We start from the raw sequence: 16054 nt of genomic DNA on the forward strand, positions 1-16054 counted from the left end.
GGCATGACGCGACGGCACGACGGTGACGCATGTCGCGACGGGCGACAGCACAATCGATTGGCGACGGCACGACGCAATTTATCTGCATCTTTTCAGCTACTTGTCAAAGCAGTTTTAGCATCTAGACAAGGGGGCGGCTATACCGTTGGTGGACGGTTTGTTTAGCCTACTCATTGAGTGGCCCATCACACTATAATTATACACAAATTGAAAAAAATGCAAGTAAACTATGACTCTTGATGCTTACTCGCATCTGGTGGCCTCCTTGAACTGCTCCAAGGTGGGCAGCTCGATGATGTCTTGAGGAAGCTCATCCCAGTCTTTTATTGTGCGAGGAAAGAAGTTGTATTTGTGATGTTCTTAGTCTTATAAATCGCAGGCGATGTTGACACATTTTCCGTCTCAGAAGAGCATATTGCATTACGTGCAGTGCAGTCAATGCCTGATTTATTATTATTATTTCTAACGAAAGCTATACAACAAAATATGATTGCACTTTTATTGTGTAAATTATTTGTCGACTAAAAGTGTTTTAAATTTTTTGCGGTTTTGTTATCCTCACTTTCGTTTGAACGAAAAACAAAAAGGCAGAGCAGTTTCACAACAAAAGCAAAAAAGTTGGCTGAGAATCATATTGATATGATATTGTGAAAAAAATATTGAATTGGTCGTGTGCCAAGTTGGTGGTGTCCTGAAGCTATTTTCACATTATGACTAACCTATCCTCAAGAGCTTCAGATTTCCATTTTTCACAAAGATAATATTTCTAACATTCCATAGTTTATAATGTGTCAACAACAAAAATGATTTATCATTCATTCCTAGAAAATAATGTGTCCTCTTGAAATGTTGAAAGTTCATAGAAGTTTGGAAAGGTTTATGGGTGGTCACGGGCCAATATCATAGAGATGCTATGCACAATAGTTTTCTACCTTTGATAAAAAAAAAAAAAAAGGATTACCAACCAAACTTTCATGTGTTGCATCTTGCTTGTTACTGTTATTCAGCTGTTGTTTGCTTATTCTGAAAATCACGTGGACATTTGGTTGGTAATCTTGTTTGTATCAAGGAAGAAAGATTATGCTAAGCAAATTGTTGTGCTTAGCAGCTCTATGAAATTGGACCCTGGTTGACAACGTGGTGTCATTCCCGACTTTCCACCTCATAGGACCCCGGTTCGAACACACCAGGGGCCGAGTTCACAAAGATCTAAGATTGATCGTAACTGCAAATCAATCGTAGTTGCTAAGTAAAATGTGATATTACAATACAAATCACTATGGTGATGTGAAATGTGTCTTGCGATGAATTGTATTGCTTTGCTAGGCTAGGACCCCGGTTCGAACACCAAGTGGTACCCGGTTCTAATCACACCAAGGCACTTATTATGTGGATTGGGTTTTCAGACCAACTTTTGCGTGGTTTTCCTCCGCAATATAGCTCTGTGGTTTTCCTCCCACATCTGAAACTGAAAGTTCCTTCTCTGTCTTCTCTCCATTTGGTTTCCCGTCTAGTATGATGACTAACTTTGCTTGGCCGAGAGTCATTGACTACACAAACGTAATAAATCAAATGAAATGACGCTAAACAAAAACTCACCTTGGCACAAAAAAAACATCAACAAACATACGCAAGTTTGAGTTTTACTCCTTTTCCTCGACATATAATTATATTCTAGTGCAAGAATTGCATCAGTTGTTGCATGTTTCTTCAAAAACTAGTGATGGATTTAAATTCCAAAGTCAATGACGTACACTGCCTGAGTAATGTTAAACCTAACGTGAAAGCATCATACTTAAAAAAAAAAAAAAAAAAAAAAAAAAGATTTGGTAACAGTGTGTAAATAGTTTGAGCATGTTTACCTTTTATTCGCTTTGATTATTGTACAGAGCAGTGCCCTGAGACATAAAAGGGTCGAGACGCCCCCGGCCACGCCCACCCTCAAACAAACTTTAACAAAAACACGAACTTGCATCGAAAACTTTGCCTTTTGAACAACCTCCCGTGTAATTTATATCCCCCGAAAAACCCGACATTGACGTCAACAATAGAAACAAAAATAAGAGAGTTTTTTTTATTATTGGCAGTGAGTGAACGACTACGCACAATGTCGTCCGTTGACCCCATATGGCTGTTATTGACTGATAGACACTCCGGTTTGACATTTCGGTTGTTTTTTATGATTTATGGTGTTTTTAGCAGGAAATCTAAACTTTTGAACGTCTTTGTTTGCAAGGTATATCCCTCTGGCGTGTACAGAAAACAACTATTTAACGACAAATCGTATACTTGGTCCAGGGAATTGCAAGAGGGGAAAACCAGGGCCCAATTTCATAGAGCTGCTAAACATAAAAAAATTACTTAGCATGAAATTTTGCCTTGAAAAAAAAAGGATTTCTCAACCAAATTTCCTCGTGATTTTCAGGATAATCAAACAACAGCTGAATACAAGTACCAAGTAATAATCAACAAATGTATAATTTTTTTGGTAATCCTGTTTTTAACAAGGGAGACATTTCATGCTAAGCAAATTTTCGTGCTTAGCAGCTCTATGAAATTGAGCCCTGGGCCTGATAGGTGAATGATGGTGTGGGCGAATTTTGATTAAGAACTGTTACAGAATTTAAAGTCAACTTTGTTCAGCGTTCATTATATCAATTAAGGGGGTAGGCTATTCAAGTTAGGAAAGGGTTCCATTACGATCTGCCGAAATTACACGTAACTGCGATACGTTTTACTCAAAGTGGGTTCATCAAAATGCCAATGACAACCAGCGACGCACACAATCACAATGCGCGGGGAGTGCAAAAAAAAAAATAAAAAAAAAAAAAGCGATTGCTTTACCTAGTACAGCAACATTGCATCTCATCTCTCATATGCAACTTTTTGGGAATGTAGGACGGACACACACTGCACTGGAAAATCTGGCGTTTTAAAAAATGACTTCGTGGCTGTTGTCAGATAAGATACCTTAGTAAGAATCAACCTTCAAAATAGCACAAAAGTAATTGTATTGGCTGAAATAAGTGTTAATACTTAACACCAGTAGTATAGTAGTACATTATGTTATAACTATTATTTAATATTATTTTAAAAACTTTTTATTATTTTTTTATTGCGCAAAAACAAAATATTTCCACTCTTGACGTTGTTAGGCTTAACAATAATAACAAAAACACCACAAATACATGTTTGAACAATATTTTCGTCCAACTGGCAACCTTCTAAGAAATTGTAACCTTGGTCGTGTTTAAGATTTGTATTATAAGAGTTACTAGGCCATTATTCACTGGATATGTTTCAATAAAAAAAAATCTGAAACCCTTCCGGACTTGTTGTATTCCCCAGTGAGCGTGGTCTGGTAGACCGACCCGGCAGCATGCAAGGATGGTGGCCACAAATGGAGGGGTTTTTGTCCCCATGATTTGAGGTTCATATGGCATCCTGCGGTTAAGAGCAGCAAAGATACTCTGACTTTAATATTTTTTTTATTATTAATAGCTCCCACCATGAACACGAGGTTTTCATTCATGTTCAGGATATCGCATAGTCATTATAATAAAAGTTATTAAGTGTGGGTGGTCAGGGTCGGTTACCGTGTTGAGTGAAAACTTAACTTTGCACAATGTCTCTCGTTTATTGTTAATGGGTAAAACAAAACCAAAACTGTGATCGAGGAATCAATTTTTCTTTTTTGCTGTTTAGAGAGTCAATTTAGTTTCTAATCGGAAGTTACATTCCACACGAGAAGACAGATGAGCTAATGGACTTCCTCAGGGGTTTATTAATGACCGGTATGCAAAGTTTGTTTTTCCTTCAAGGTTGTGTTCATTGGCGATTGATTAATTTGTGCAGTCAAAATGGGCAAGTGGAAGTTTAAGATTCTCTCATTAGCCTGTACGCTATCTCTCGTGTGATGTTTCTAATCAGCAGAGGTAGGTTCGACTCCCAGTTTGGGCACTCAATAATGACAGTGACTTCTTATAGTGGCGCTCACTTGTGGCGCCCATATCCGTTACTCAGTGAGGCTCATGGCAATCGTACATTATTACCCCCAGCCGTCGATTTCACCAAACTTTTCCTAACTTAGGGTTAATCTTAGGACTTTGGACGAGTTCAGTTCCGTATCCATAGACATTAAGAAGCATTGAACCCGTCCTAAGTCAGGGCAGGTTAACTTGTCATAACTCGAGAAAGCATTAATTCCAAGCGTTTCGTGAAATCGGCTGCTGGTCACTGAGCCACTTATTTCATTCCTTAATACCTCACAGCATAGGTACCCATTTACCCCCCGAGTCAAGAGAAGCATTTACAGTGTCTTGCTCAATGACACAAATTGTATGACCGGAATTCCATGCTCTTAACCATGCACTCGGTCGTGGCATTTGTGTCCTTGTCATGATTTATTTGTCTTTCGGATGGGACATAATTTAAACTGCGGAAGTTTTCTTCTTCAATTCCTATATCTAAACAACACAACTCCGGTCCGCGGAAGCGAGTTTATTGACACACCTCTCGAGTTTTCAAGTTTAGTGACGTCACCAACCAATGTTGGCTCAAAGCTGTTTCCCCTTGCAGATAAAACATAAATATTTTTGTAGCGGTTAAACAGTCAATAATACATGCTGTGTTTGATTTGGCCGCAGACTTGTATGTTCCGTGCTCAGTGTGATTCTTGTATGTTTTTAATTGATGCATCCCGTCGGTTTCTCATGTAAAAATGTTTCCTGCGCATCTATATAAATGTGTTGCCTTACCTTCCAGCCATCTTACGTTTTATTCCCCTGTGTGTCACCGTAGTCAAGTTGTTTGACTGCAGGACTTGCAATCACAAGGTTGTGGGTTCGAATCCTACCAAGCTTACCGCTGATTTCACAGTGACTATGAATAAGTATTGTCATCACTGAATCACAATTTCATTATTTGTCCGTTAAACCAGCTTTTTGTTTATCCCTCGACGGATTTATCATCTGAACAAACACCGCTCTTGCCCTGAGTTAAATATCAGCATCCCCTGCTCCCCTTGCGTTTGCATGCAGTGCATGTCGTTGCCTCCAAGTTGTCCTGCGTGGCAAGGCCTTTACACCAAAAATATATCATATTCATTTATATTGCGTAACGTTGAAAGGTGAGTGCGTTTTCTTCTTTGAGAATACCCTGGTACCGGTTGCCTGTAGATTGCCTCAAGTGACATGCCCTATAGGTCAGATCCTGCGGATGATTCTTAATTACCGAAGGTTCCATCTTCATTCGTCATAAACCATTCCCACACTGGATGATATGTAATTGATAACTTCTTGTTTTCTCTTGTGGAAGCCGGACGAAGCTGCGCCCATACACACACCACACCCCGTGTCTGGTTCCGGGCGCTGGGCCTCGTGTGGATTTCGGTTTAAGTTCAGGAAAACAAAACCCTGTAACCAGACTTTATTTATAGCCTGGATCCGAGATGACTTCTGATCGTTTGGTAAACACCAACAACTAAGTGTGTTGAATCTTACATTGAAGTCTACATTTACTTATACGGCAGTTAATGGTTGCATGGCTTTTGACTGGCACCCCGAACAAAGATATTGACAAAATAGGGACACCGCCAACATAGGGCTAGATAGCCCAGTTGGTAGAGTGCCGGCACGTTAATCCGGAGGTCGTTGGTTCAAATCCCACTCTAGTCAATTCTTTGTTCAACCCCCCAAAACATTGACTTTCTATGAGAAAGGGGTATTTTCCCATTAGATATTATATTGATTATACTGCATGGATCTCTCTTCACAGTTGTTATAGTTTCTCTCCTTGCATTTCACCACCTGTAGGATCCCGATTCGAATCCATTCAGGGCAATTTGGCCGTATTCATTAAAAAAATAGCATTTGCTTGTCAAGGCTTTTGCTTACATCTTTATACATACATCTGTATAAACATCTAAGCAAAAACCTAGAAAAAGCAATAGCTATTTTTTTTATACGGCCCATTGTGTGGATTTGGAATTTCAGTACCTACCTGTTTGCGTGGGTTTATTTACGGAGTATTATTATATATTATGGGGTTTTTATATCACATTCGTTCCTTGTCTTCTCTCCATGGAGTTGCTTGGCTAGTAGAGTGTCCTCTGGAAAAATGCTTCTCTCCGCCCAGGAGTATGGTACCGATGAGAGCTGGGGTCAAACCTGCATGCGATGGACTATTATCATTCGTTTAAAATGACAAGGAAACTGGTTAAAAACACCCGATGAGCTATATTGGCCCGGGACAGACTTTACTTGTTTTACATAGTTATCATTCATTTAAAATGACAAGGAAACTGGTTAAAAACACCTGATGATCTATATTGGCCCGGGACAGACTTTACTTGTTTTACATAGTTATCATTCATTTAAAATGACAAGGAAACTGGTTAAAAACACCTGATGATCTATATTGGCCCGGGACAGACTTTACTTGTTTTACATAGTTATTTAAATGCACTGAACACCTTTGGTAATATTGTCAAGGAAACAGTCTTCTCACTTGGTGTATCCCAACATATGCATAAAACTTTAAAAAACTGTGAGAATTTGACTCAATTGGTCGTCCAAGTTTTCGAGATAATAAGGGAAAGAAAAAACACCCTTGTCATACGAAGTTGCGTGCTGCAGATGCTTGATTTCGGAACCTCAGAATCTAATCTGAGGTATCGAAATCAAATTCAAATATTTTAGTGGAAAATTAATTATTTTCTCGAAAACTGAAAAGGGAGCCGTTTCTCACAATGTTTTATACAATCAACAGCTCCCCATTGCTTGTTACCAAGTAGGTTTAGATGCTAAAAATTATTATGAGTAATTGCCAACATAGTGCTCAGTGCCTTTAAGTTTGCCTTTCTGAAAATCCTGGGCTTCAGAACCATTGATACATATAGGAAGAAACTATAAATAAATTGTAAACTTGCGGGTACAACCATGTATAAATCTCTTTTGTAGGAGTGTTGGCTCTGAAAAGAGCATACTCTGCTCGTCTTCAGGAGAAGACGATCACAATTTATTCAACCACACCATGATAAAACTTGAACACAATACTTCGAAATTGATACATCTGAAACGTCTAACGGCAGGTTTAGCTGATTCACCATTCTTTAGATGAAGGTTTTAAGACTGGTGTTTATTATACAAACCCAATATTCTCGGGTCCCCTTCTATTCTCACATTCGTCCATTTGTTGTTAGTGTACCATCTAAAAGTGTTGTTCATAGGGTTGGGGCTTTCTCTGAAATCTGATCAATTATTCAGATGATCCTCCACAGAGCATCTCCAATAATATCGAGTAGAACGATTAGCAAAAGGACCACTCCGCCATAACTTAAAGGCGCTAGATACGTTTGGTAATTACTCAAAATAATTATAGCATACACATACTTGGGTAACGAGAGTGGGGGAGCTTTTGGTAGTTTAACACATTGTGAGAAACAGTCCCTCTGAAGCAACGTAGTTTTTGAGAAAGAATTTCTCACTCAAATAAATTAAAAAAACATCAGGGCTGAAACCCTTTTTTAAAGACAATGGACACTATTGGTAATTGTCAAAGACCAGTCTTCTCACTTGGTGTATCTCAACATAATATGCTTTATAAAAAAAACCTGTGACTTGAGCCTGATTGGTCGTCGGAGTTTCGATATGGAAATAAAAATACCCTTGTCACACGAAGTTGTGTGCTCTAAACTTGAGGTCTCGAAATCAAGTTTGTGGAAAACTACTTCTTTCTCGAAAACTTCGTCACTTCAAAGGGAGCCGTTTCTCACAATGTTTTATACTATCAACCTCTCCCCATTACTCGTTACCAAATGAGGTTTTATGATGAAAACTATTTTGCACAATTACCAAAAGTGTCCAGTGGCTAGTTTTTTCTTTCAATATTTTTTAACGACTTTGATGACCAAAAACAGATGTTGGGATACACGAAAATACTGGTCCTTAACAATAACCAATCGTGTCTATAGACCTTTAAACTAACCGAGTATAAACACTTCAATAACGACGTAGAGGCCTAACACACTGTACAGCACTTTACACCTATTGACGTCAATTAATTATTCATTTTAAGCTCGATCGACTTGTTGCTCGTCTAACTATACATAGTCAATGGTTGACGCTCGTTTGGATTGTTAAGAGACCCATTGGTCGAGCGCTGTACACGTGGATCGACTTGTTTACAATCTTTAAAGAGGTGATACAAATAGTATTTATTATTTATATAATTATGTAAAGGTCATGTAGAGTTTGATATTCCTTATTTTCTGAAATCCCCTTAGCCTTTTATATTAAAATTTGAGTTAAATTAATTTAATTTTAATGTGCAACCAATGTGCCTCCTATTTAATTCCAATTGTAATTTTCTGTAAATTATTGTATTTTGTTTGTAATTCAGCCCTTTGTGGTGAGAGGTAAGTTTTTGAATAAACAATATATCTAGCTATCTCTCTATCTATATATATATATATATATCTACCTGTCATAAAATGGTCTTATATAGGCATGTATCTCTGATTGTATATAGCATTAATTGGTGAAAGGCATACCAAAATATATATATTAACAAATTGAGTGCGAGGTGATATGGCGTCTTAACCATGCCTGCTCTAAGTTGAAAGTAGCAAGTTGTCATATGAATGCTTATCATGAAGCAAAATCAAGCCTTTGTGAAGTTTTTTACAATAGTCTGGATATCTTGGAAAGCATAGCGGCGTCTTTGGAAACCCTCCATTACGTGAATGTGTGGAAAAAATATACACGTGGTCCCACGTCACGTTTTTGAATGGAAGACAAATAAAATGGCTGCCGTTAATGTAACAAAAATATTGATGATAATAATAGTAACTCATCGTCAATTTTCAGCATAAAATCTGTTTGTATTATGAGATGTTGTGAGATGTTCGTATTCTTTTCCTCGATCAATCAAACCAGCTAAGGACAAAGTTGTAAAAAAATGTTCTGTTATTGTTACTTCTCCTTAGAATTTAATTGTTTGGGGGGTATTTTAAGTGGGCACGCAGCACCTTTAAACATCAATATATCTTTCTAGTCGTGTGATGCCCGTTACTCCAAAAGCGTGCGCCACACACCATGTATGAGGGGGGTACAAACATCATGTCGTACAACACCTTGAAGAGGGATCAAACATTAATGATGTTTACATTCAAAGGACATGTCGTTAATTTTTTGCTAATTCCAATCGATTGAAAGGGGTACAACACTTACATCAGATAACACAGAATTCATAGTGAATCAGTTATGTCTATCCCAACCCTGTCAAAGATTTTAAGAAATTGCGCTTTGAAATGGTTGTCTGTTCATTACCTAAAATATATTGGCGTTGTTCTTGGTAATGGGCAAAGGATAGCTGTTGATGGTATAAAACATTGTGAGAAACGGATCCCTGTGACGTAACACAGTTTTTGCGAAAGAAGTGAGTTCTCACACACAAAGATTTTAACTGAACTCGAGACCTCAGGCGAGGTCTGGAATTCAAGCATCTGAAAGAACACAACTTGTGGACAAGGGTTTTTTTTCTTCCATTACTCTCTCGCAACCTCGATGACCAATTTAGTTTTAAAATCTCACAGGTTTGTTATTTTATACCAAATTAGGAATATTGATGTATTGAAACCTTTTATCCTAACATTTGGCTGGTCCAGCTTTTGCATGAGTTTTGTAGAATTGTTTAATTTTGCAAAGATGTCATTTTAATAGATGTTAATATTAATTTTTGGTTTTTACCCATATGTCATTTTAGTATGTCCCCGGTAATGCTACCGACAATGTGTTGTGCTTTAAACCGAAATAAATTCCTGTGGAATTGAAAACAAATATTTCTGACAATTCTCATCAAAAAGAAATGTTGTATTTTCATTTTTCGCCACGCTTTCGGATCCACCAAGAGCTGTTTGAAAATTATATCAGAGGTTTACTATTGTCTGAGTTTGTTATTTGTTTATCTGGTTTCGTTTTTCCTGTCAACATTTTTAGGAACTCTCACAGCAGAAGTTGCTTGTGGTGTCTTTAAAGGGAAAATGTACATTTGAAACTGTTCAATTCTTTGAATGCTATATATATATATATATGAAGAAGGGCGTCTAAAAGCGCTTAAACACACCGTAATTTGTGCCAGGTTCTGGACTATGGTTGAGTTATGATATCTACTTTATTTACATAGCACCATGTAATGGTCTACAAGGTGATGTGGCGCAATATATTACCAATCCGGCCAGGAACACCGCCCTTCTCTTTTCGCGAACCTAGTGCACTGGGTTATTTTACGCAACACGGGACCAACGGCTTTACGTTCTTTTCGAATGACGAAGCAGTGGTTAAGTGTCTTGCTTAAGGACACACGAAAACAAACCGGTGAAAATTTTATTTCGAATACGGTAACGTGTTTTGCCGAAATGGGGCGGTAACGTCCACACAGGAAGAATCATTCCAAATTCGTACAACATGAGAATCGTTTCATGCAGAAACGTTTCTCAAGTTGAAATGTTTTTGAATCCTTCTTGTTAAAACAATATTATTGCTTTCAAGGTAGTTGTCTCTCAAAGTGTAACACATGCATCAACGGGTATATTGCTTCTTACAAGGTGTATGGTGATATTCAATAATTTTACCAAAGGTATAATACCCTTCCTTTAAGATGAAAAGCAAAAGAAACAAGTGTAAACAGAAAGCATGAGAATTCTATATTTGAACCACAAGGTTTTTTTTCGTCGTTATTTATTTGTTGACCACTTGTCATTATTTTAAAAACAAAGATTGTTTTTGTAATGAAATTTATGAAGGGTTGACTCTAAAAAAAAATAAAAAAAAAAAAATCTGTTGTTGCAAAAAGTTATTTTTGAAAGATTATAAATGATGGAAGTATAGTACAATGCAAACACTGTTGTTGTTGTGTTTTGTTTTGGTTTTTTTTTTTTTTTTTCATTTTTTACAATCTGAATTGTTTCCTTTGAAAAAAATCCTATCGCAGATTTTGTGTTCACTTTGTTGTTTGTTTGTGTGTGTTTCGTTTTGGCTTCTTATGCAACTTTGAAAGTTTATTATGTATTTTATGGCGGGGCTGGGGATGTACACTCAAGACTTAAATTTGCTTTTCATTGATTGCGTCTTGAGAGTTATTGTTCATATTTAATTTTGTCCACAATAATCCTGATAACTTAGCCACCAGAACTTGAGACCCTGGATGTCGAGAGGCCGTTTAAGTTAAGTCTTCCTCAATGACACAGGTGTGTTGCTGGGATTCGAACCCACACCCTGATAACTTAGCCAGCAGAACTTTAGCTCTGAATGACGAGAGGCAGTAGTTCAGTGTCTTGCTCAAAGACACAAATTAGTGTATGGCCAGGATTGGAACCAAAACCCTGTTGACGTAGCCAACAGCACCTGAGCAATTATACAAGTGTCTTGCTCAAGGACACAAGTGTCGTGACTTGGATTTGAACCATACCCTGTCGACTTAGCCATCATAAATTAAACCCTGTGCAACAAGAAGCCATTGTAGTCAATTGTTTATCTCAATGGCACAAATGTCATGACCGGGATTCGAACCCCATCCCGATGACTTAGTTCAGAACTTGAGCTCTGGATGACAAGATGCCTTTATAGTTGCTCGAGGAAACAAAACTATAGTGTGTGGCCGGGATTTGAACCCACCCCTAATGACTTATAGCCACCAGGGGTCAATTTCATAGAGCTGCTTAAGCAAAAAATTTGCTTAAGCACGAAAATAGCTCGTTTAATTTACACATGTAACAGGCCAAAATGTCATGCCATACACATTGCTTATGACTGGTATTTAGCTGTTGTTTACTTAGCATAACAATTTAGTGGAGTCTTGGCCGGTAATCTGATTTTACTATGCAAGGGTTTTTTTGCTTAAGCAAAATTTTGTGCTTAAGCAGCTCCATGAAATTGGGCCCAGAACTTTAGCCCTGGGTGACGAGAATGTCTTGTCCTTAATGACACAATGTATTGCTTTAAAATGACACAAGTGTGTGGCCGGGATTCGAACCCTCAATCTGATGACCTATAGACACCGGATGAGTCCGGTTCACCAATTCGCCCCGAGGCTGTCATGGACCCCAAAGTGGGGTTAATTTTCAGACCTAGTTCACTCAGATCAGGGTCTCTTACAATACGGGTCATCATCCGTGTGGAACCACTTTTGTTTTTCCCAAATTGATTTTGTTTTTTTTACCAAGAAGCGGGAATGTTTTGTTTTCCAAAATACCCATCAGAACTGTGGAAATATTTTGGTTTGCTGAAATCTCTTCCGTTTACAAAACACCAAGGCCTCTCGACATCGGGGTGCGAGGTTAAATCAAAATATTGTTGAGGTAATGTTTTTTTGTTCTTCTTCTCGACGCGGCATGTCCGTTTTGCTCTACGTGAAATCTTGCTGTCAATAATACAAAATAATTCCGCGATCACGAGTCCTTCATGGTGTCACATTATGCCTTTTTTGGATAGTAATAAAGTACATCCTGAGGAAAAATAAAACACTGGCGTGGGAAATGAACTCAGAGGACAAGTTCTGCATGGCTATATGCGCGGGAACGTCTAACTGCTAGGTGACGAAAAAGTAAATATTTTTAAAGGGACTGTTCAATGGTTAATTTGCTAACATTTATACAATGGGTCAATTTACCTTTATTGATGTTGATTCCTTACGACCATCAACATTTCTATAATAAGTTCCACCTCAAAATTCTTCGAGACTTTGTTTTCTCGTTTTTGTTTCTTCTTCGTATTTTTATTTTTTGGAATTTTACTTTTTTTTCAGATAGGAATTTACTCATTCAACACAAAGAAGAACCCAAATCAGGTCACTATATTCGCAGGGTGTTTCAGCCTGTTGTGACATTTTTACCGGAAGTTAAATTTGAAACACTGGTAAACATCGCCCTGTATAGTATAAGCCCATTTCACACGACATCAATTTAGCAGAGGTCCCTTGTTTAATTTTGAGCATGGTTACACTTCATGTGCAAGTACCACAAAAAATTGGACTGGGTCCCTGGTGAAATTTCAAAAAATTCACGGACAGTATAAAATTCTAAAAATCTTCGGACAGTAAAAACATTGTTTTCCTTTCACACGAGTTGCATTCGGTAAAATTTCACGAACACAAGGGACCCTTGTTTAATTGCTGTCGTGTGAATGGGCTTTATGACCCATATTCTGTGACGTAAATTGTGTTTTTGCATGAAAGTGGTTATGGCAAATATTCCCACGAGATTTGGAAAGCATGAAATGGACGACAATCTCTGGTGAAAGTTTGCACCCTATCCCCACCACTGAGATATTCTTGCTCTTTCTTTAGTGCCGCACTAAACTACAAATTTAACAATGAAGTTTCCATAAGTGCTATTCACACGACATATATTTAACTGGGATCCCTTGTTTAATTTTAGCATTGGTGTACAATTTAACGATGTTAGACAAGATTTTGCAAGAGAACTTGGACAGTAGAAACAATGATGTCCTTTCACACGAGGTACATTTTGTAATGTACCACCCATGATACTACAATTTAGCAAGGGAGAGTCCCTTGCTTGATTGCCCTCGTGTGAAAAGGGGTTATGAACAATGAAAGCAGAAGCACCATTAGGCCAACTTGGTCATGCAGTTTTGTTTTTCTGGTTTTGTTTTGTTCTGGGGGTTTTTAAGGAGGTAATCTATAGGTAAAGTGCTATAATCTATGTTTTCATGTTGCAATCACACTATAATGTCTTAATCTGCGCCTGTTTCCTGTGATGTCATTTCGGACTAAACAAAATTATATTCGTTTAGCAATCCTCTAATCAGATTATTATTTCTTTCCTGTGATGTCGGCTACTGTTAAAATTGGTTACGAACCCTTTTAATAATACGGGGAATGTTAATCTTCTAAACATGTTCTAGTCTTAATTTTCTCCGGGGAAAGATTTACTTTTCTCGCAATCATGACAAACAGGGTTGGAATTAAGAGCGAATCGAAAACAAAAACCATGAGTGAACTTCAATATAGTCTCATCTTTGAGGTGGTTTTGAGAAAGAGGTGATGTTCACCCCCCCCCCCCCATACCCAATTTGAATATGAAAAACAGTTTCAGGGATGAAGCCTTTCCCATGCGTCTGAAAGTAAAACATTCATGCAACAATATGGTGTTCTTATACATAACATGGGATTTAAGGCATTGCATGGTGAGGTAACAATATATATTTGGTTTGCGGTAACACCATGACTGTGTGTGTGTGTGTGTCTACTTGCTGGGTAGATGTTGCTATATACAGAACTGTCTTGCTACATAGTGTTACTACCGGATGTAGATTTTCCAATTTTCGGGAGACTTCTCAGTTCTGAAAAGACTCTACTTCTTTTTTAAATACTACCTGGGCAGCAGGTAGAAAAACGGGTGTTCTAGCCTTTTCCTTATTTTCTTCGATGACCAATCGAGCCAAATTTTCACAGGTCTGTAAGATTTACCATGCAGAGCCCAGTTTCATCAAGCCTGTAAGTGTAAGCACAAAATCTTGCTGAGCACAGACAAATGTTGCTTAGCAGTAACAGGTTAAAAGCCAACATTAATAGATTTATACTGTTGCCACCGATGCCCAACTCTTTTCTTGCTCAGAAAAGAAATAATTTGCTGTGCAGTATATTTGCTAAATAGCTTAAGAAATCGGGCCCTGTTTTTTTACAATCATAGTTGTTACCTGCCTCTAACTTTAAAGAGTAATGAAATAATTGTGTGCTGGCTGGCTTTCGTTCCACAGACGTCACTTCCTCGTCAAAGCTATTTGATCCAGGAAGCCATTAATTCTACACCGATCTTTATTTGTCTTTAAACGACAGGAACATGTCCGGCTATCAGTCCTTCTCCAAGCTACTGTTTCACGTCTGCCCAGACACCGGTCATGCCATGCACTTAATACTGGGACCTCTTCAGTCTCCATGACATGATGGGGATTTTCAGAACACATTTTATAACTAAGGGTAAGTTCGGTCGCCATTTTTAACGATGCTTTGCTGTTCTATTTTAACTCAATTTGAAATATATCGAATTTCCGTATAATTTTATTCGAATATTTCTTTTTTTTTTTTTTTTTTTTTTTGCTTATCGAGGAATATTGTAAGTTCAGATCAGAGCCAGCATGGAAGTGATCATTTTGAGTTTTATTCAGGTTTGTGTAAATTTAGTTTATTCCGAATTCCGTTATGGGTGTCATGGCCGAGTGGTTTAGAGCACCGAGTTTAAATGAACACGTTGCCTTGGATCGGTCGAGGTAAAAGGAAAACCACGCAATTTAGAGGCAAACTTGTGTGGATCATTGTATTCTACTTTTAAAATTATCTTTCCAACCATATGCATTTTATAACAAACGGTTACAAACGCTTTTTTATAGACCAACTCGACCGATCCAAGGCAACGTGTTCCTTTAAGTTCTGGTGGTTAAGTCATCTGAGTATGGGTTCGAATCCCGGTCACGATACTAGTGTAATGGGTATAAATGGGTATAAATGGGTACCTGCGAGGGTTGTTGACAATAATATCAAAAGGCATTTGTTCGGAGGTTGTATACTCCATAGGGAGCTGAGGTTGGAATCCCGTCCATGACACTTGTGTTTGGACGGAAGCCCGACTTTTTAAACTTCCCAGGCTGTAGGGAGCTGAGAAGGATTTTAATCTTAAAAATATCTTATGGCCCAATGTGAGGCGCGTTGAACGGCAAAATATCTGGAGCGGTTTTGTCAGCCCACGAAGAATAATCTACCATTGCAGTACACAATATTGGAGAACCGTTTCATGCAGAAACGTTTTAGTCTACTATAAAATTGTTTTTGAATCCCTTTCTCTGAAACCACATTACTTTTGAAAAGGAAATTAATTGTTTCTCAAAATGTTAGACCCCATCAACGGCTATATGCTTAGTCTTACCGAGTGGTCAACACATTTTTTTGAGTAGGCCTAAGGGAATAACCAAAGTATCCCTCCCTTAAGTTTAAATATCAAAGTCAAAACTGGTGAACATTCTGAACCATCACTTGT

Source organism: Asterias amurensis, chromosome 5, assembly GCF_032118995.1.
Source record: "Asterias amurensis chromosome 5, ASM3211899v1".
NCBI classification, from domain to species: domain Eukaryota; kingdom Metazoa; phylum Echinodermata; class Asteroidea; order Forcipulatida; family Asteriidae; genus Asterias; species Asterias amurensis.